The sequence below is a fragment of the Ranitomeya variabilis genome, chromosome 4 (genome assembly GCF_051348905.1).
Source record: "Ranitomeya variabilis isolate aRanVar5 chromosome 4, aRanVar5.hap1, whole genome shotgun sequence".
Lineage (NCBI taxonomy): Eukaryota > Metazoa > Chordata > Amphibia > Anura > Dendrobatidae > Ranitomeya > Ranitomeya variabilis.
In genome coordinates this window covers 478,393,581-478,416,831 of record NC_135235.1, presented here as the reverse complement: position 1 = coordinate 478,416,831, position 23,251 = coordinate 478,393,581, and positions in this window count along the sequence as shown.

The window sequence follows — 23,251 nt, the reverse complement described above, 5'->3', positions numbered from 1 at the left end:
GACAGCTTTTGTTGTATTAGTTGGCATACAGAGATAATTATCAATCACTGATAGGACCGCCCCAGGACAAGACACCCCAAAAAGAGCAGAAGCTTAAATTCTGAAGACACAAGTTATACTGAATCTTTTTTCAACAAGCTGTATATCAATCTATTCAGCTCCCCCTGATCTATGATATGATGCCTGCAGATTGGTCTGCAATTTCATAGTGACAAGTTCTCTTTAAATTATTAACTCTTACCAGAGACACTGCTAGTCTAAATCAGTTTCTATCCGCCTCATTTAAAAAATATCTCCAATATATAAAAATAGTTTAAACAGAAAGAGAATCACAATTTGAACATGTTTTTATTTGTTCGTTGTAGTCGTAAAAAAATAAACCTGTGAAAAAGACATGTATTTCCTATGTTGTTTTTTTTTAAATTTTCCCTGATTTCATAAAGAAAAAAAATTGCTTGAATATCCAAATGAGAAAAAATTATGGAGCCTTTCAAAGCTCATCTAAGATAAAAAAAAAAAATCCCTGGTCAGGAAGGGAGTTATGAACTGGTTAAAAGGACTGAAGAATTGAGACACAAAGTGACTGGTTATTTGCTTTGGAACTTTCATTTTGCAGTGATTAAAGAAATAATCCTAAAGTAGACACTTATAGCAAATCCACAAATTATACTATAAATGTCATGTAGGTCCCTCCAGGGACAAATCCATTCTCCCAGAGGTGTGATGAGATGGAAAAACCATACATCTTTAGACTGGAAAGGAAAAGTGTCATCAGAAAAATGAATTATCGCTTCTTGGCCTTTTGGCAAAGATCAAATGTAGAAAATGAACTATTGCTTAAATGTAATCTGTCAGCAAGTTTTTGCTACCTCATCTGAGAGCAGTATAATATAGAAAAAGAAACCCTGATTCCAACAATGTGTCACTTAGTTTACTGGGTGCAACAGTTGTGACACAGAGTTTCTAGATGTAGTATGTAGCAGAGCTCAGAAAGCTAATCCCGCCCACACCACAGCTTTCTGTGTACATTGTTCATTGTCAGTGAGCTGCTAATCAGTGCTGGGATAGAGTTGAACCATTAACCATTAATGTGAGAATATCTTTGTTTTCCTTGAATATGCATAATTCCCATTTGCTATGATAACACCCTTGTTTTCTGTGCTACTGGACAGTAGAGCTACAGCAGAGCATTGGGTGAAAACTGAATGGCCTCAGTGACAGAGTTTGGCATCTGGCGATAAGAATGTCATCCATAATCCTCTAGTGGATAGGAAGGACATTGTCTTTCCTCCCTTACACATAAAACTTGGATTGATGAAGCAGTTCATCAAAGCTCTCAATCACAGTGGAGAATGCTTTAACTATATATGTTCAACTTTTCCTGGTCTTAGTGAGGAAAAGAAAAAGGCTGGAATATTTGATAGACCTCAAATAAGAACACTTATGAGAGACCCAAATTTTATCACATCAATGAATGAAACAGAAGAAAGAGCTTGGAATGCATTTTGTAATGTGGTGCAGAATTTTCTAGGGAATAAGAAAGCAGACAACTATGAAGAGATTGTGGAAGAGCTACTAATGAGTCTGCGAAATCTTGAATGTAGAATGAGTATCAAGATTCACTATTTACACAGCCATTTGGACTTTTTTTCCAGAGAACCTTGGGGATGTGAGGGAGGAACAAAGGGAGCGTTTTCATCAGGACATTAAAACAATGGAAGAACGGTATCAAGGCCGGTGGGACTCACATGTGATGGCTGAGTATTGCTGGAGCTTGATGAGAGACAACCCAGAAGCTGTACATCACAGATCAGCCAAGAAAAGAAAGTTCAAATAACTGCCATTTGTCAGTCATCTGTGTGCCATATATATGTGTTTTTATATTTTGTAGTTTAATTCTGTAAGTACGAGGGGCGATCCAAAAGTAATGATAATCGGTTATTTCTATTACACGCAGAAATTAAAATAAAATGTTTTCTTCTCTCTTAGGTACCCACTAGTCCAGGAAAAAAAAATCACTTAAATAGACCACAATTCCCGGGAGCTACATTCATTTGAATATGAACTGCCGAGGAGTGAACATCAAAATGGAAAAAAACGAACTCAGAGCTGTCATCAAATACCTCTGCTTGAAAAAAATGACTACCAAAGACATACACAGCGACTTGGTGGAAACATTGGGGGACTTTTCTCTTCCATATTCCACAGTTGCACGCTGGGCCAAGGAATTTAAGCTGGGAAGATCATCGACGGAAGATGAACATCGTGAAGGACGCCCATCCACGTCCCTCAATGAAGAAAACATGAAAAAAGTTGAAGAAGTTGTATTGGCAGATCGAAGAGTGACTATCAGGCATGTAGCTGAGGTCACAGGGATCTCATATGGCAGTATTCAAAGAATCCTTGCAAAAGAATTGCATATGAGAAAGGTCTCCGCGCGTTGGGTGCCAAAAATGTTAACCGACGAGCAAAAGAAGAAACGAGTTGACATTTCAATAGCAAATCTCGATAAGTTCCAAGCAGACAAGGAAAATTTTTTAACAAATTCAAAAAGAAGTTAAACCGCACCCAATAATTAAACAGCCTCCATGTGCATAATGGCGTACGTCATATACCAGGGGGTCCAACCCGGTTACAAGTCCATAGCAAAAATAGGAAAAAGACAGCGCCACAACGGACAGTGATAATAGTCTTACGTTTTTTAATCTGCCTCCTGCGGCGACGTTTCGGTCCAATGACCTTTATCAAGCACTTGATAAAGGTCATTGGACCGAAACGTCGCCGCAGGAGGCAGATTAAAAAAGGTAAGGAAAATTTTTTGTCACGTTTTTTGACCATGGACGAGACCTGGATCCACCACTTTGATCCCGAAACTAAACAACAATCGATGACATGGAAACGAGCCGACGAACCGACGCCGAAGAAATTCAAAGTGTCAAGCTCAGCAGGGAAGGTTATGGCGTCCGCTTTTTGGGACGCTGAAGGAATTATTATGGTGGACTATTTGGAGAAGGGAGCCACTATTACGGGCTCCTACTACGCAGAACAAATAAGAAGATTGCGGGAGGCTATCAAGGAGAAAAGGCCCGGAAAACTGCGGGCTGGAGTGCTGTTTCACCAAGATAACGCGCCGGCTCACAAAGCTGCAGTTGCCATGGCTACCATTCAAGAAGCGGGCTTTGAACTGGTGGAACACCCCCCCTATTCGCCAGATCTAGCCCCCAGTGACTTCTTTCTCTTTCCTCGGCTCAAGGAACACCTCCGGGGCAAGAAATTTGACGACAATAGCGACGTGATAACCGCTGTTGGGGATTTTTTTGAGGGTCAAGATCAAGAATTTTTTAGAAGGGAGTTCTAAGTTTAGAAAAGAGATGGACTAAATGTATAGACTTGTTAGGAGACTATGTAGAAAAATAAAAAAAAAATTTGACTATATTCATTGTGTTTAGTATTGATTATCATTACTTTTGGATCGCCCCTCGTATATTTGATTTGCTGTACATAGACTTTGTAATCTTTGTTATTCCTTGATTAAAAATATACAAAATGTAGTACCGAAAATCATGTGTTTTTACCATAAAACATTAGGAGTAATTTTCATCAAAAATTTAAAATATCTCAAAATCCTGATGTGATAGCCAAAAACGGAGTTCATATTCGTAATCAGCAGCCAAAATTGACTTAAAATATGTTTTAAAACGTTTTGCCAGAAAATTGCGTTGACCAGTGTTATTGATACTATACCAATGATGAGGAGGGGGAGATTGTGTTCAATTGCTAAAGAAAAAAAAAACTTGAATGGATAACAAAATGTATACTTTGAGGCCACATGGCCTCAAATGTTGATTTCAAGCTGAGTTTGATCACATAATGATGTATAAATATTTTTATAACCTCATCAAATTAACAGTTTGGGATCATGTTATGGAACTAATTTGCTTAATCTGTTTTCTCTCTTTTTTTATGTTTCAGGCTTTGCATGCCATGGTACGGCTGCATTCACATCTTCATTAATCTCTGTTTCGCTATACTGAAGGGGTTTTTTTTTATTTATTTATTTTTTAATTATGGCACTTGTTTGTAATCCGTAGCCCGGGATATCATATCTCTACTATATTTTTCTGTTTATTCTAATTTTAAAATTCCTTTTTGACTGAGGAGGAATAGTCTTTGGAATTTGCATTATTGTGGTTTAGAATATTAATTGGTAAACAGTAGGGTTGAGCGAAACGGGTCGTTCATTTTCAAAAGTCGCCGACTTTTGGCTAAGTCGGCGTCTCATGAAACCCGATCCGACCCCTGTGCTTGTCGGCCATGCGGTACGCGACTTTCGCGCCAAAGTCCCGTTTCAATGACGCGAAAAGCGCCATTTCTCAGCCAATGAAGGTGAACGCAGAGTGTGGGCAGCGTGATGACATAGGTCCTGGTCCCCACCATCTTAGAGAAGGGCATTGCAGTGATTGGCTTGCTGTCTGCGGCGTCACAGGGGCTATAAATGGGCGTTCCCGCCGACCGCCATCTTACTGCTGCTGATCTGAGCTTAGGGAGAGGTTGCTGCCGCTTCGTCAGAAGCAGGGATAGCGTTAGGCAGGGTCCACTAACCACCAAACCGCTTGTGCTGTAGCGATTTCCACTGTCCAACACCACCTTCGGTGTGCAGGGACAGTGGAAGCTATTTTTTTTTTTTTCCCTCAGCGCTGTAGCTCATTGGGCTGCCCTAGAAGGCTCCGTGATAGCTGTATTGCTGTGTGTACGCCACTGTGGAAACCAACTGCTTTTTTCAAAGCACATATCCTCTTGTTCCTTCCTTTCTGCACAGCTATCTTTTTTGTTTGTCCACACTTTTTATTTAATTTGTGCATCAGTCCACTCCTATTGCTGCCTGCCATACCTGGCTTACATTACTGCAGGGAGATAGTAATTGTAGGACAGTCCCTGTTTTTTTTTTTTTTTTTTGTGGAAGATTAAGATTGGCATTTCTGCTACAGTGCCATCCCTGTGTGTGCCATCTCTCACTGAGTGGGCCATAGAAAGCCTATTTATTTTTTTCCTTGATTTGTGTTCTAAAATCTACCTCAACACAAAAACACTACATCAATCAGTGGGAGAAAAATATTGGCCTCAGTCAGGGCTTGTGTGCCACTCCTGTGTGTGCCATCTCTCATTCAGTGGGCCATACAAAGCCTATTTATTTTTTTGTTTTTTTTAATATTATTGGGTTTCTAAAGTCTCCGTGAAAAAAAAAAAAAACCTAAAAAAACAGTGGGAGAGTAATATTGCCCTTTCAGCTTGTGTGCCAGTCTTGACTCCTGGGTGTGCCACCTCTCTCTCTCTAATTGTGGGCCATAGAAAGCCTATTTATTTTTTTGCTTTTTTTAATATTATTTGGTTTCTAAAGTCTCCCTGAAAAAAAAAAAATACATAAAAAAACAGTGGGAGAGTAATATTGCCCTTTCAGCTTGTGTGCCAGTCTTGACTCCTGGGTGTGCCACCTCTCTCTCTCTAATTGTGGGCCATAGAAAGCCTATTTATTTTTTTGCTTTTTTTAATATTATTTGGTTTCTAAAGTCTCCCTGAAAAAAAAAAATACATAAAAAAACAGTGGGAGAGTAATATTGCCCTTTCAGCTTGTGTGCCAGTCTTGACTCCTGGGTGTGCCACCTCTCTCTCTCTAATTGTGGGCCATAGAAAGCCTATTTATTTTTTTGCTTTTTTTAATATTATTTGGTTTCTAAAGTCTCCCTGAAAAAAAAAAAATACATAAAAAAACAGTGGGAGAGTAATATTGCCCTTTCAGCTTGTGTGCCAGTCTTGACTCCTGGGTGTGCCACCTCTCTCTCTCTCTAATTGTGGGCCATAGAAAGCTTATTTATTTTTTTCCTTTTTTTAATATTATTTGGTTTCTAAAGTCTCCCTGAAAAAAAAAAAAAAGTACATAAAAAAACAGTGAGAGAGTAATATTGCCCTTTCAGCTTGTGTGCCAGTCTTGACTCCTGGGTGTGCCACCTCTCTCTCTCTAATTGTGGGCCATAGAAAGCCTATTTATTTTTTTGCTTTGTTTAATATTATTTGGTTTCTAAAGTCTCCCTGAAAAAAAAAAAATACATAAAAAAACAGTGGGAGAGTAATATTGCCCTTTCAGCTTGTGTGCCAGTCTTGACTCCTGGGTGTGCCACCTCTCTCTCTCTAATTGTGGGCCATAGAAAGCCTATTTATTTTTTTGCTTTTTTTAATATTATTTGGTTTCTAAAGTCTCCCTGAAAAAAAAAATACATAAAAAAACAGTGGGAGAGTAATATTGCCCTTTCAGCTTGTGTGCCAGTCTTGACTCCTGGGTGTGCCACCTCTCTCTCTCTCTAATTGTGGGCCATAGAAAGCCTATTTATTTTTTTCCTTTTTTTAATATTATTTGGTTTCTAAAGTCTCCCTGAAAAAAAAAAAAAGTACATTAAAAAAAAAAAAAAAACAGTGGGAGAGTAATATTGCCCTTTCAGCTTGTGTGCCAGTCTTGACTCCTGGGTGTGCCACCTCTCTCTCTCTAATTGTGGGCCATAGAAAGCCTATTTATTTTTTGCTTTGTGTAATATTATTTGGTTTCTAAAGTCTCCCTGAAAAAAAAAAAATACATAAAAAAACAGTGGGAGAGTAATATTGCCCTTTCAGCTTGTGTGCCAGTCTTGACTCCTGGGTGTGCCACCTCTCTCTCTCTAATTGTGGGCCATAGAAAGCCTATTTATTTTTTTGCTTGATTTGGGTTCTAAAATCTACCTGAAAAAAACAAAACACTACATCCATCAGTGGGAGATTAATACTGTCCTCAGGGCTTGTGTGCCACTCCTGACTCCTGTGAGCGCCATCTCTCACTCAGTGGGCCATAGAAAGCCTATTTATTTTTTTGCTTGATTTGGGTTCTAAAATCTACCTGAAAAAAAAACACTACATCCATCAGTGGGAGATTAATATTGTCCTCGGGGCTTGTGTGCCACTCCTGATCCTGACTCCTGTGCGCACCATCTCTCACTCAGTGGGCCATAGAAAGCCTATTTATTTTTTTGCTTGATTTGGGTTCTAAAATCTACCTGAAAAAAAAAACACTACATCCATCAGTGGGAGATTAATACTGTCCTCAGGGCTTGTGTGCCACTCCTGATCCTGACTCCTGTGAGCGCCATCTCTCACTCAGTGGGCCATAGAAAGCCTATTTATTTTTTTGCTTGATTTGGGTTCTAAAATCTACCTGAAAAAAAAACACTACATCCATCAGTGGGAGATTAATATTGTCCTCGAGGCTTGTGTGCCACTCCTGATCCTGACTCCTGTGCGCGCCATCTCTCACTCAGTGGGCCATAGAAAGCCTATTTATTTTTTTGCTTTTTTTAATATTATTTGGTTTCTAAAGTCTCCCTGAAAAAAAAAAATACATAAAAAAACAGTGGGAGAGTAATATTGCCCTTTCAGCTTGTGTGCCAGTCTTGACTCCTGGGTGTGCCACCTCTCTCTCTCTCTAATTGTGGGCCATAGAAAGCCTATTTATTTTTTTCCTTTTTTTAATATTATTTGGTTTCTAAAGTCTCCCTGAAAAAAAAAAAAAGTACATAAAAAAACAGTGGGAGAGTAATATTGCCCTTTCAGCTTGTGTGCCAGTCTTGACTCCTGGGTGTGCCACCTCTCTCTCTCTCTAATTGTGGGCCATAGAAAGCCTATTTATTTTTTTGCTTTGTTTAATATTATTTGGTTTCTAAAGTCTCCCTGAAAAAAAAAAATACATAAAAAAACAGTGGGAGAGTAATATTGCCCTTTCAGCTTGTGTGCCAGTCTTGACTCCTGGGTGTGCCACCTCTCTCTCTCTAATTGTGGGCCATAGAAAGCCTATTTATTTTTTTGCTTTTTTTAATATTATTTGGTTTCTAAAGTCTCCCTGAAAAACAAAAATACATAAAAAAACAGTGGGAGAGTAATATTGCCCTTTCAGCTTGTGTGCCAGTCTTGACTCCTGGGTGTGCCACCTCTCTCTCTCTAATTGTGGGCCATAGAAAGCCTATTTATTTTTTTGCTTTTTTTAATATTATTTGGTTTCTAAAGTCTCCCTGAAAAAAAAAATACATAAAAAAACAGTGGGAGAGTAATATTGCCCTTTCAGCTTGTGTGCCAGTCTTGACTCCTGGGTGTGCCACCTCTCTCTCTCTAATTGTGGGCCATAGAAAGCCTATTTATTTTTTTGCTTTTTTTAATATTATTTGGTTTCTAAAGTCTCCCTGAAAAAAAAAAATACATAAAAAAACAGTGGGAGAGTAATATTGCCCTTTCAGCTTGTGTGCCAGTCTTGACTTCTGGGTGTGCCACCTCTCTCTCTCTAATTGTGGGCCATAGAAAGCCTATTTATTTTTTTGCTTTTTTTAATATTATTTGGTTTCTAAAGTCTCCCTGAAAAAAAAAATACATAAAAAAACAGTGGGAGAGTAATATTGCCCTTTCAGCTTGTGTGCCAGTCTTGACTCCTGGGTGTGCCACCTCTCTCTCTCTAATTGTGGGCCATAGAAAGCCTATTTATTTTTTTGCTTTTTTTAATATTATTTGGTTTCTAAAGTCTCCCTGAAAAAAAAAAATACATAAAAAAACAGTGGGAGAGTAATATTGCCCTTTCAGCTTGTGTGCCAGTCTTGACTCCTGGGTGTGCCACCCCTCTCTCTCTCTAATTGTGGGCCATAGAAAGCCTATTTATTTTTTTCCTTTTTTTAATATTATTTGGTTTCTAAAGTCTCCCTGAAAAAAAAAAAAAGTACATAAAAAAAAAAAAAAAAACAGTGGGAGAGTAATATTGCCCTTTCAGCTTGTGTGCCAGTCTTGACTCCTGGGTATGCCACCTCTCTCTCTCTAATTGTGGGCCATAGAAAGCCTATTTATTTTTTTGCTTTGTTTAATATTATTTAGTTTCTAAAGTCTCCCTGAAAAAAAAAAAAACATAAAAAAACAGTGGGAGAGTAATATTGCCCTTTCAGCTTGTGTGCCAGTCTTGACTCCTGGGTGTGCCACCTCTCTCTCTCTCTAATTGTGGGCCATAGAAAGCCTATTTATTTTTTTGCTTGATTTGGGTTCTAAAATCTACCTGAAAAAAAAAAAACACTACATCCATCAGTGGGAGATTAATACTGTCCTCAGGGCTTGTGTGCCACTCCTGACTCCTGTGAGCGCCATCTCTCACTCAGTGGGCCATAGAAAGCCTATTTATTTTTTTGCTTGATTTGGGTTCTAAAATCTACCTGAAAAAAAAAAACACTACATCCATCAGTGGGAGATTAATACTGTCCTCAGGGCTTGTGTGCCACTCCTGATCCTGACTCCTGTGAGCGCCATCTCTCACTCAGTGGGCCATAGAAAGCCTATTTATTTTTTTGCTTGATTTGGGTTCTAAAATCTACCTGAAAAAAAAACACTACATCCATCAGTGGGAGATTAATATTGTCCCCGGGGCTTGTGTGCCACTCCTGATCCTGACTCCTGTGCGCGCCATCTCTCACTCAGTGGGCCATAGAAAGCCTATTTATTTTTTTGCTTGATTTGGGTTCTAAAATCTACCTGAAAAAAAAAACACTACATCCATCAGTGGGAGATTAATACTGTCCTCAGGGCTTGTGTGCCACTCCTGATCCTGACTCCTGTGAGCGCCATCTCTCACTCAGTGGGCCATAGAAAGCCTATTTATTTTTTTGCTTGATTTGGGTTCTAAAATCTACCTGAAAAAAAAACACTACATCCATCAGTGGGAGATTAATATTGTCCTCGGGGCTTGTGTGCCACTCCTGATCCTGACTCCTGTGCGCGCCATCTCTCACTCAGTGGGCCATAGAAAGCCTATTTATTTTTTTGCTTGATTTGGGTTCTAAAATCTACCTGAAAAAAAAAACACTACATCCATCAGTGGGAGATTAATACTGTCCTCAGGGCTTGTGTGCCACTCCTTATCCTGACTCCTGTGTGTGCCATCTCTCACTCAGTGGGCACTGGGCCATAGAAAGCTTCTTTTTTTTTTATTATTATTTGGTTTCTAAATTGTCCCTGAAAAAAACAATTTATCTTATTTGGTTTCTAAAGTCTCCCTGAGGGAAAAAAAAAAAAAAATAGGTGGGAGATTAATATTGACATTTGTGTTTGAGTGACATTCCTGCGTGTGTGGCATCTCTGTGATTTGGTGCCACAGAAAACAGAGTGTGTAACATTGTGCCTGATTTTCCTTGTGGTCTCACCAACCTGTTAAGGGATATTGAAATCATACTGAAGTTATAGCGCACCGTGTAAGTTGTTTGACAGCAACAAATAAAGTTACTTTGGTTAAGTTTTTAAAACAATGAGGAAGTCTGGTGCAAGAGGTCGTCGTGGGCGTTCATTGTCAGCTGGTAATGATGGTAGTGGCAGTGGAGCATCAGGTGGTCGTGGGGATAAAAATATTCCACGTAAGTCTGGAGCTGTGGAGCCAGTTTCGTCGTCTGGCTACACAAGGCCTCGAACACTCTCTTTTCTGGGAGTAGGAAAACCGCTTTTAAAGGCGGAGCAGCAACAGCAAGTTTTGGCTTACATTGCAGACTCAGCCTCTAGCTCTTTTGCCTCCTCTTCTGAAACTGGTAAATGTAAAAGCAGCGCGTCACTTGTGGATGTCCACGGTCAGGGACAAGTCGCTTCCTTGTCCTCTTCAGCAAAAACTACAACAAGAGAGAAGGATGCAGCAGGCGACACAACGGGTTACTCCATGGAGCTCTTTACACATACCGTCCCTGGCTTACAAAGTGAAACACTTAACAGGCCATGCCCATTACAAGTTGATTCTGACATGGAGTGCACTGATGCACAGCCACAGCCAGAGTACTATGCTGCTCCTTTGACTCAGACCACCACATTGCCCTCTCAGGGTACTGATCCACAATCAGACCCTGATGAGACTATGTTGCCCCGCCACGAACGCTATACCACCGACCGACACAGTGACACAGACGAAGTTGCACACGAGCTCGAAGAGGAGTTAATAGATGACCCAGTTATTGACCCCGATTGGCAGCCATTGGGGGAACAGGGTGCAGGCGGCAGTAGTTCAGAAGCGGAGGTGGAGGAGGGGCCACAGCAGGCATCAACATCGCAACAGGTTCCATCTGCCGGGCCCATATCTGGCCCAAAACGCGTGTCAAAGCCAAAACCTGTTGGAGGACAGCGTGGCCATCCGGTTAAAGCTCAGTCTGCAATCCCTGAAAAGGGATCCGATGCTAGGAAGAGTGCAGTCTGGCATTTTTTTAAACAACATCCAATTGATCAGCGCAAAGTCATCTGTCAAAAATGTTCAACTAGCTTAAGCAGAGGTCAGAATCTGAAAAGTCTCAATACTAGTTGCATGCATAGACACTTAACCACCATGCATTTTCAAGCCTGGACTAACTACCAAACGTCCCTTAAGGTTGTAGCACCCTCGGCCAATGAAGCTAGTCAGCAACGCAACATCCCTTCCGTCACTGTAAGGCCACCATTTTCCGCACCACCAGCAGTATCTGTGCAGGTTTCTTTGCCAGCCAAAAGCACTCAGGGTCAGGGAATCACCAGTTTTGTAGGAGGAAATATTGCATCTAGGTCACCGGCGGAAACAATACCATCTCCAACCGTCTCGCAGTCTGCCATGTCCACCGGCACACCCGCAAGTTCCACGATCTCCATCTCTCCAGTTCAGCTCACACTACATGAGACTCTGGTTAGAAAAAGGAAGTACTTATCCTCGCATCCGCGTACACAGGGTTTTAACGCCCACATAGCTAGACTAATCTCGTTAGAGATGATGCCCTACCGGTTAGTTGAAAGCGAAGCTTTCAAAGCCCTGATGGAGTACGCTGAACCACGATACGAGCTACCCAGTCGACACTTTTTTTCCAGAAAAGCCATCCCGGCCCTGCACCAGCATGTTAAACAGCGCATCGTCCATGCACTCAGGCAATCTGTGAGTACAAAGGTGCACCTGACTACAGATGCATGGACCAGTAGGCATGGCCAGGGACGTTATGTGTCCATCACGGCACACTGGGTGAATGTGGCGGATGCAGGGTCCTCAGGGGACATCAATTTCGGGACAGTTGTGCCTAGCCCACGGTCTAGGAAACAGTTGGCTGTAGGCGTTCGCACCCCCTCCTCCTCCTCCTCCTCGTCCTCCTGCAGAAGCTACAGCTCTTCCACAGACCGCAGTCGGCCAACCACTCCATCGGCAGATGACACTGTTGCACACCAGTTGTCCCATTATGGGCCAGCTACTGGCAAGCGTCAGCAGGCTGTATTGGCTATGAAGTGTTTGGGCGACAACAGACACACCGCGGAAGTTCTGTCTGAGTTCTTGCAACAAGAAACGCAGTCGTGGCTGGGCACAGTAGATCTTGAGGCAGGCAAGGTAGTTAGTGATAACGGAAGGAATTTCATGGCTGCCATCTCCCTTTCCCAACTGAAACACATTCCTTGCCTGGCTCACACCTTAAACCTGGTGGTGCAGTGCTTATTGAAAACTTATCCTGGGTTCTCCGACCTGCTCCTCAAAGTGCGTGGACTTTGCTCACATATCCGACGTTCGCCTGTACACGCCAGCCGTATGCAGACCTATCAGCGGTCTTTGAACCTTCCCCAGCATCGCCTAATCATAGACGTTGCAACAAGGTGGAACTCAACACTGCACATGCTTCAGAGACTGTGCCAACAGAGGCGGGCTGTTATGTTTTTGTGGGAGGATACACATACACGGGCAGGCAGTAGGATGGCAGACATGGAGTTGTCAGGTGTGCAGTGGTCGAAGATACAAGACATGTGTCAAGTCCTTCAGTGTTTTGAGGAATGCACACGGCTGGTTAGTGCAGACAACGCCGTAATAAGCATGAGCATCCCCCTAATGCGTCTGCTGATGCAAAGTTTGACGCACATAAAGGAGCAGGCGTCTGCACCAGAGGAAGAGGAAAGCCTTGATGACAGTCAGCCATTGTCTGGTCAGGGCAGTGTACAGGATGAGGTAGCGGGCGAAGAGGAGGTGGAGGACGAGGAGGATGATGGGGATGAGTATATTTTTAATGCGGAACCTTTCCCGGGGGCACTGGAAATTGGTTGCGTGTCAAGGCCGGGTTCTGGTTTTTTGAGGGACACAAGTGACGTAGATTTGCCTGCAACTGCCCCTCACCCAATCACAACCGGAGATTTGACAACTGGAACTTTGGCCCACATGGCGGATTATGCCTTACGTATCCTAAAAAGGGACACACGCATAACGAAAATGATGAACGATGACGATTACTGGTTGGCCTGCCTCCTTGATCCACGCTATAAAGGCAAATTGCAAAATATTATGCCACATGAGAACTTGGAACTAATATTAGCAACCAAACAATCAACTCTTGTTGACCGTTTGCTTCAGGCATTCCCAGCACACAGCGCACGTGATTCTTCTCACACGAGCTCAAGGGGGCAACAGACTAGGAGTGTTAGGGGTGCACACATCAGAAGTGGCGTTGGACAGAGGGGTTTCCTGACCAGGTTGTGGAGTGATTTTGCTATGACCGCAGACAGGACAGGTACTGCTGCATCAATTGAAAGTGACAGGAGACAACATTTGTCCAGTATGGTTACTAACTATTTTTCATCCCTTATCGATGTTCTCCCTCAACCGTCATTCCCATTTGATTACTGGGCATCAAAATTAGACACCTGGCCAGAATTGGCAGAATATGCATTGCAGGAGCTTGCTTGCCCGGCAGCAAGTGTCCTATCAGAAAGAGTATTCAGTGCTGCAGGTTCAATATTAACCGAAAAAAGGACTCGTCTGGCTACCCAAAATGTTGACGATCTAACATTCATTAAAATGAACCACAACTGGATTTCGAAATCTTTTGCCCCACCTTGCCCGGCCGACACCTAGCTTTCCTATGAAAAGCTCTTGCCTGTGAATTACTTTTCTAATGTCTAATTTGCTGCAGCTGATTGTACAGCATACGACATGTTTACACCTCCCTAAATGGCCAAACTCCCCACACGGGGCCGTGGTATCGCGACTTGGCGCAAGCACCCGTGAGACTGCTGTTTGTCTGAAGAGGTGGGTGTGCTCGCTTTTGGTTGACGGCATTGCTACTGGGTCCCTCATAGTACAATGTAGTGTCTCTGGCGGTGGTGGTGCGCACCCAACGTCAGACACACCGTTGTAACATGAGGGGCCCTGGGGCGGTCCCGCCGGCGTCAAGAGATTTCCCCCCTCCCCCAGCTCAAACTGTGCTCTACCACGTGCAAAATTATGTCGCACAGCTCCACCAATCTTTAGTCTATTCGCTGACATCATTCAATGTCTGGCACTGACAATACAAATTTGTAGACATCTATGATGCAACTTAAAGTAGTCTGTGTCTGTGTCCTATATTGGCACCATTAAATAGTTACTGCCAAATTACTATGTCAGAAACTCAGCAGATGAGCCCACCCCTGTACCTAAGTATGCCACCTTTTTTTTTTTTTTGGTTGTTTTGCGAGACATTAACATCTATTTATATTTTGGGAGTACTGGGACAGACACTCCTTGCAATACTCCTCCACTGACCACCAAGCTGCCTGCCCGTGTATCCATGTAACCGATGTAAAACTGCCATGAGCCTATTGTTTGTTATTTTAGGCCTTTGATAGCCTGTCTGCGGTCCCTACTTTAAATACTCCTCCACTGACCACCAAGCTGCCTGCCCGTGTATCCATGTAACCGATGTAAAACTGCCATGAGCCTATTGTTTGTTATTTTAGGCCTTTGATAGCCTGTCTGCGGTCCCTACTTTAAATACTCCTCCACTGACCACCAAGCTGCCTGCCCGTGTATCCATGTAACCGATGTAAAACAGCCATGAGCCTATTGTTTGTTATTTTAGGCCTTTGATAGCCTGTCTGCGGTCCCTACTTTAAATACTCCTCCACTGACCACCAAGCTGCCTGTGTATCCATGTAACCGATGTAAAACTGCCATGAGCCTATTGTTTGTTATTTTAGGCCTTTGATAGCCTGTCTGCGGTCCCTACTTTAAAAACTCCTCCACTGACCACCAAGCTGCCTGTGTATCCATGTAACCGATGTAAAACTGCCATGAGCCTATTGTTTGTTATTTTAGGCCTTTGATAGCCTGTCTGCGGTCCCTACTTTAAATACTCCTCCACTGACCACCAAGCTGCCTGCCCGTGTATCCATGTAACCGATGTAAAACTGCCATGAGCCTATTGTTTGTTATTTTAGGCCTTTGATAGCCTGTCTGCGGTCCCTACTTTAAATACTCCTCCACTGACTACCAAGCTGCCTGTGTATCCATGTAACCGATGTAAAACTGCCATGAGCCTATTGTTTGTTATTTTAGGCCTTTGATAGCCTGTCTGCGGTCCCTACTTTAAAGACTCCTCCACTGACCACCAAGCTGCCTGCCCGCGTATCCATGTAACCGATGTAAAACTGCAGTATTTTGCTTATAAAAAAGAAAATACTGGAGAGATATCAAATGCAGACATTTTAACATTAAAAACAAAAACACATACAACAAAAAACTGGTACAGTACAAAAATTGTCCACCAGCTACAAAAACTTTCTCCTGCAAGTAGTTAACTGAAAGTTTTTTTTCCATTGAAAACACAGATATGGCATCCACCGAGTGTTGTCCTGTCGCGTCTTCTTTATATTATTGCCAAGAAGCTGCAACTGAATAAAGCTGTGCTTCAACCTTCTGTTCCAAATTACGAATTTTAAAAATGAAATTGGCTGTTCCGGCCTACTAAAGGTGTCTGCCCCTGCCTGGTGTTGTCCTCAACTGAATAAAGCTGAGCTTCAACCTTCAGTTCCAAATTACCATTTTTAAAAATGCCATTGGCTGTTCCGGCCTACTAAAGGTGACTGTCTGCCCCTGCCTGGTGTTGTCCTCAACTGAATAAAGCTGAGCTTCAACCTTCAGTTCCAAATTACCATTTTTAAAAATGCCATTGGCTGTTCCGGCCTACTAAAGGTGTCTGTCTGCCCCTGCCTGGTGTTGTCCTCAACTGAATAAAGCTGAGCTTCAACCTTCAGTTCCAAACATACAACCAAAAACTGGTACAATACAAAAAGTGGCCTCCAGCTACAAAAACTTTCTCCTACAAGTAGTTAAATGACAGTTTTTTTTCCAGTGAAAACACAGATATGGCATCCAACGAGTGTTGTCCTGTCTCGTCTTCTTTATATTATTGCCAAGAAGCTGCAACTGAATAAAGCTGTGCTTCAACCTTCAGTTCCAAATTACCATTTTTAAAAATGCCATTGGCTGTTCCGGCCTACTAAAGGTGTCTGTCTGCCCCTGCCTGGTGTTGTCCTCAACTGAATAAAGCTGAGCTTCAACCTTCAGTTCCAAATTACCATTTTTAAAAATGCAATTGGCTGTTCCGGCCTACTAAAGGTGTCTGTCTGCTCCTGCCTGGTGTTGTCCTCAACTGAATAAAGCTGAGCTTCTACCTTCTGCCTCTTACTAACTGCTGTTTTTTAAAAAAAAATTGGCTGTTCCGGCCTACTAAAGGTGTCTGTCTGCCCCTGCCTGGTGTTGTCCTCAACTGAATAAAGCTGAGCTTCAACCTTCAGTTCCAAATTACCATTTTTAAAAATGCAATTGGCTGTTCCGGCCTACTAAAGGTGAATGTCTGCCCCTGCCTGGTGTTGTCCTCAACTGAATAAAGCTGAGCTTCTACCTTCTGTTCCAAATTACCATTTTTAAAAATGCAATTGGCTGTTCCGGCCTACTAAAGGTGTCTGTCTGCCCCTGCCTGGTGTTGTCCTCAACTGAACAAAGCTGTGCTTCAACCTTCTGTTCCAAATTACCATTTTTAAAAATGCCATTGGCTGTTCCGGCCTACTAAAGGTGTCTGTCTGCCCCTGCCTGGTGTTGTCCTCAACTGAATAAAGCTGAGCTTCAACCTTCAGTTCCAAATTACCATTTTTAAAAATGCAATTGGCTGTTCCGGCCTACTAAAGGTGACTGTCTGCCCCTGCCTGGTGTTGTCCTCAACTGAATAAAGCTGAGCTTCAACCTTCAGTTCCAAATTACCATTTTTAAAAATGCCATTGGCTGTTCCGGCCTACTAAAGGTGTCTGTCTGCCCCTGCCTGGTGTTGTCCTCAACTGAATAAAGCTGAGCTTCAACCTTCAGTTCCAAATTACCATTTTTAAAAATGCAATTGGCTGTTCCGGCCTACTAAAGGTGAATGTCTGCCCCTGCCTGGTGTTGTCCTCAACTGAATAAAGCTGAGCTTCTACCTTCTGTTCCAAATTACCATTTTTAAAAATGCAATTGGCTGTTCCGGCCTACTAAAGGTGTCTGTCTGCCCCTGCCTGGTGTTGTCCTCAACTGAATAAAGCTGAGCTTCTACCTTTTGGCTCAGATTAACTGCTGTTTTTTAAAAAATTGGTGGTTCCGGCCTACTAACGGTGTCTGCCCCTGCCTGGTGTTGTCCTCAACTGAATAAAGCTGAGCTTCTACCTTCTGGCTCTGATTAAGTTTTTTTTTTTTTTTTTTTTTAATTGCTGGATGGGGCCTAATACCTCTGTTTGCTGCTCCCTGTTGATTGTCCTCAACTGAATAAAGCTGAGCTTCTACCTTCTGGCTCTGATTAACTGCTGTTTTTTAAAAAATTGGTGGTTCCGGCCTACTAACGGTGTCTGCCCCTGCCTGGTGTTGTCCTCAACTGAATAAAGCTGAGCTTCTACCTTCTGGCTTTCGGCCTATACTATCAGATATTAAACTGCATTTGGCCTACTAGTGTGGTTGGGCCCTTGAAACAGTGTCTGCTGCTCTTGGGTTTGCTACTCCACTGAACAAAGCAATGCCGCCTGTTTAGTCCTGTTACCAATTTTGAACTGCATTTAGCCTACTTTATTCTTTGGCCCTATATCTGTTTCCTCTTCATCCTGCCCATTGCCCAGCCACTGCTAGATGAGTCTGCTGGTACATTGACCTAGACCACTACATTCCCCTTGCACTCTACACAGCCAGAATCTGACCCTGCTGAAAGTAAGGTTCCCCTTCCCGCATGTTATACCACCTTACACAGGGACAAAGAGGAAGGTGCAGATGAAAGTGCAGGTTCCTTCATCAGGTGGGCGGGGGCATACTCGTTGGTGACGTCACTGGCACAGGGCCCCTCAGAGTACGCAAAAGTGTCGCTGCTGGTGGGAGGCGCCCCCGCCATGCAAACACACCGCCGTACTTTGAGGGGCCCTGTGCCAGTGCCAATGCAAACGAGTGGGCCCCACCTGCTTGCTCAGGATCACAGCACTTGCAACGTTGAAATACTTACCTTTCCCTGCAACACCGCCGTGACGTAGTCCGCATTTCCTGGGCCCACGAAAAACTTGAGCCAGCCCTACTCCCCCCACAACTTTTGCCAAATGACCCCCAATTCCCTATGCCCAACTATTATTATAAAGTTAATTAAGATTGACAAGCTTCAGAAACAAGAATGGATGTTTTTGGCATTAAAATGGGCACTGTAGGTGTTTTCCTGGCCTCCACACTGCCGACTATGCTTCCCCATTGACTTGCATTGGGTTTCGTGTTTCGGTCGATCCCCGACTTTTAGCGATAATCGGCCGACTGCACTCGACTCGACTCTGGACAAAATCGGGTTTCACAAAACCCGACTCGATCTTAAAAAAATGAAAGTCGCTCAACTCTAGTAAACAGTGAATGTAATAATCTGTTGTTATTGACACCGATACATTAAACATAACCTCTATATAGGTATATACAGTGTATGTTACAAAGCATGTTTAAATAAATGCACCATCATTGCATATCATTTGTTTAATGGCAAGGAATGTTTTGTGCAAAAATGGGCTTTTGGTCGTGATGTGCCACCTTGTGGTTGGTGGGTGGGGGATTTACTCTCCCTTCCATTTTCACCTTCCACGTTTGGGTGTGGGATGCCCCACTTGACTGATGGGGTTCCCCCAAACCTTGTGACACGGATGGACTTATGTCCTGACCTCCTAATTTATATGCCATATTCCTTGGTAACTTGTTCTTGCCACAATATATGGCGGTATTTTATGACAAGTGATTCTTTGTATACTGTGTGAGAAATGCGCTTATCCTGCGCTTTAAAACAAAGATATAATGACAAGCCACAGTATATGGCGGTATTTTATGACAAGTCATTTTTATACACTGTGTGAGAAGTGCACTTATCCTGTGCCTTAAAACAGAGATATAATGATAAGCCACAGTAAATGGCGGTATTTTATGACAAGTGATTTTTTTATGCACTATGTGGGAAATGCGCTTATCCTGCGCCTTAAAACAGGGCCATAATGACGTTTTGAATACTTTACAAACTATGGACATGCGCAGCAGTCAGAACCTTTCCCAATATGGCGATCTTTTTTTCTTCAGCACCGCATTGCACATTTGGATTTATGGGACTCCTGAGGATGCCCAGGATCTAGCATGTATTTTTAATGAAGATGTGATTGTGTTTTTAGTCCTTTTTGGCATGCAACACCTGCGGCTATTTAATTAATCACATGATATTTGCAATATTAAGTACTTTGTACACTATGTATCACTATAAGTTTATAAGATATTTTATGAAAGATTTTGTATATTTGCACTTAGCACTTCAATCTATGTAATACGGTGATTAGGTCTTCACAAATCATGTTTGAAATTTTATGCTAATTAATTCATTAATGACATGTGCACCCTATACAGTCATGGCCAAAAGTATTCACACCCCTGCAATTCTGTCAGATAATACTCAGTTTCTTCCTGAAAATGATTGCAATCACAAATTCTCTGGTATTATTATCTTCATTTAATTTGTCTTAAATGAAAAAACACAAAAAGAATTGTTCTAAAGCCAAATTGGATATAATTCCACACCAAACATAAAAAAGGGGGTGGACAAAAGTATTGGCACTGTTCGAAAAATCATGTGATGCTTGTCTAATTTGTGTAATTAACAGCACCTGTAACTTACCTGTGGCACCTAACAGGTGTTGGCAATAACTAAATCACACTTGTAGCCAGTTGACATGGATTAAAGTTGACTCAACCTCTGTCCTGTGTCCTTGTGTGTACCACATTAAGCATGGAGAAAAGAAAGAAGACCAAAGAACTGTCTGAGGACTTGAGAAACCAAATTGTGAGGAAGCATGAGCACTCTCAAGGCTACAAGTCCATCTCCAAAGACCCGAATGTTCCTGTGTCTACCGTGCTCAGTGTCATCAAGACGTTTAAAGCCCATAGCACTGTGGCTAACCTCCCTAGATGTGGACGGAAAAGAAAAATTGACAAGAGATTTCAAAGCAAGATTGTGCGGATGTTGGATAAAGAACATCAACTAACATCCAAACAAGTTCAAACTGTCCTGCAGTCTGAGGGTACAACAGTGTCAACCCGTACTATCCATCGGTGTCTGAATGAAAAGGGACTGTATGGTAGGAAACCCAGGAAGACCCCACTTCTTACCCCGAGACATAAAAAAAGCCAGGCTGGAGTTTGCCAAAACTTACCTGAAAAAGCCTAAAACGTTTTGGAAGAATGTTCTCTGGTCAGATGAGACAAAAGTAGAGCTTTTTGGGCAAAGGCATCAACATAGAGTTTACAGGAGAAAAAAAGAGGCAATCAAAGAAAAGAACACGGTCCCTACAGTCAAACATGGCGGAGGTTCCCTGATGTTTTGGGGTTGCTTTGCTGCCTCTGGCACTGGACTGCTTGACCGTGTGCATGGCATTATGAAGTCTGAAGACTACCAACAAATTTTGCAGCATAATGTAGGGCCCAGTGTGAGAAAGCTGGATCTCCCTCAGAGGTCATGGGTCTTCCAGCAGGACAATGACCCAAAACACACTTCAAAAAGCAGTAGAAAATGGTTTGAGAGAAAGCACTGGAGACTTCTAAGGTGGCGAGCAATTTGTCCAGACCTGAATCCCATAGAACACCTGTGGAGAGATCTAAAAATGGCAGTTTGGAGAAGGCACCCTTCAAATATCAGGGACCTGGAGCAGTTTGCCAAAGAAGAATGGTCTAAAATTCCAGCAGAGCATTGTAAGAAACTCATTGATGGTTACCGGAAGCGGTTGGTCGCAGTTATTTTGGCTAAAGGTTGTGCAACCAAGTATTAGGCTGAAGGTGCCAATACTTTTGTCTGGCCCATTTTTGGAGTTTTGTGTGAAATGATCAATGTTTTGCTTTTTGCTTCATTCTCTTTTGTGTTTTTTCATTTAAGACAAATTAAATGAAGATAATAATACCAAAGAATTTGTGTTTGCAATCATTTTCAGGAAGAAACTGAGTATTATCTGACAGAATTGCAGGGGTGTGAATACTTTATATGTCTGTAGCATTGCTTTATTCATTCCTTGAAAAAGGATTTGTTTTATCCGAAACGTTGCCACGCCACTGGGCATTAAAGTCCTCTTTTTTACATCTTTTGTGCTGTTTCCCTTTTTGTTTACTGTCTGAAAGGCCATTGGAATACTGGTCAGGGAAGCGTGCACGCTTTAAGGTATTTTTTCTGGTGCTGTTCCTATATACACTCACTGGCCACTTTATTAGGTACACCATGCTAGTAACGGGTTGGACCCCCTTTTGCCTTCAGAACTGCCTCAATTCTTCGTGGCATAGATTCAACAAGGTGCTGGAAGCATTCCTCAGAGATTTTGGTCCATATTGACATGATGGCATCACACAGTTGCCGAAGATTTGTCGGCTGCACATCCCAAAGATGCTCCATACAAGGCAGGATGGATCCATGCTTTCATGTTGTTTACGCCAAATTCTGACCCTACCATCCGAATGTCGCAGCAGAAATCGAGACTCATCAGACCAAGCAACGTTTTTCCAATCTTCTACTATCCAATTTCGATGAGCTTGTACAAATTGTAGCCTCAGTTTCCTGTTCTTAGCTGAAAGGAGTGGTACCCGGTGTGGTCTTCTGCTGCTGTAGCCCATCTGCCTCAAAGTTCGACGCACTGTGCGTTCAGAGATGCTCTTAGGCCTACCTTGGTTGTAACGGGTGGCGATTTGAGTCACTGTTGCCTTTCTATCAGCTCGAACCAGTCTGCCCATTCTCCTCTGACCTCTGGCATCAACAAGGCATTTCCGCCCACAGAACTGCCGCTCACTGGATTTTTTTTCTTTTTCGGACCATTCTCAGTAAACCCTAGAGATGGTTGTGCGTGAAAATCCCAGTAGATCAGCAGTTTCTGAAATACTCAGACCAGCCCTTCTGGCACCAACAACCATGCCACGTTCAAAGGCACTCAAATCACCTTTCTTCCCCATACTGATGCTCGGTTTGAACTGCAGGAGATTGTCTTGACCATGTCTACATGCCTAAATGCACTGAGTTGCCGCCATGTGATTGGCTGATTAGAAATTAAAGGGAACCTGTCACCACGTTTTTGGAAGATGGGATAAAAATAGCGTTAAATAGGGGCAGAGGTGGGCGTTACATTAGTGTGTGTGTTATGCGTTTATTACCCACCTAAGTTGCCGAAATAACTTTGCAAAGTCTCCGTTTTCGCCTGTCAATCAGGCTGGTCAGGTCGCATGGGCGTTGTCTTCCCCCAGATTTGGCGTAGTTTTCCGTTGGTGGCGTAGTGGTGTGCGCATGCCCAAAGTCCGGAATCCTCTTCCAGGGGATTTAAAATAGCGCGGTGTTCGTTATTGCATTGGTGATCGGTGGGCGCGGCCATCTTCCTTTGGCCGCGCGTGCGCAGAAGCGGCGCTCTGCTGGCCGCGGCTTCAGGAAAATGGCCGCCGCGATATCCATCTGCGCACGCGCGGCATCCCGCGGCCATTTTCCTGAAGCCGCGGCCAGCAGAGCGCCGCTTCTGCGCACGCGCGGCCAAAGGAAGATGGCCGCGCCCACCGATCACCAATGCAATAACGAACACCGCGCTATTTTAAATCCCCTGGAAGAGGATTCCGGACTTTGGGCATGCGCACACCACTACGCCACCAACGGAAAACTACGCCAAATCTGGGTGAAGACACCACGCCCATGTGACCTGACCAGCCTGATTGACAGGCGAAAACGGAGACTTTGCAAAGTTATTTCGGCAACTTAGGTGGGTAATAAACGCATAACACACACACTAATGTAACGCCCACCTCTGCCCCTATTTAACGCTATTTTTATCCCATCTTCCAAAAACGTGGTGACAGGTTCCCTTTAAGTGTTAACAAGAAGTTGGACAGGTGTACCTAATA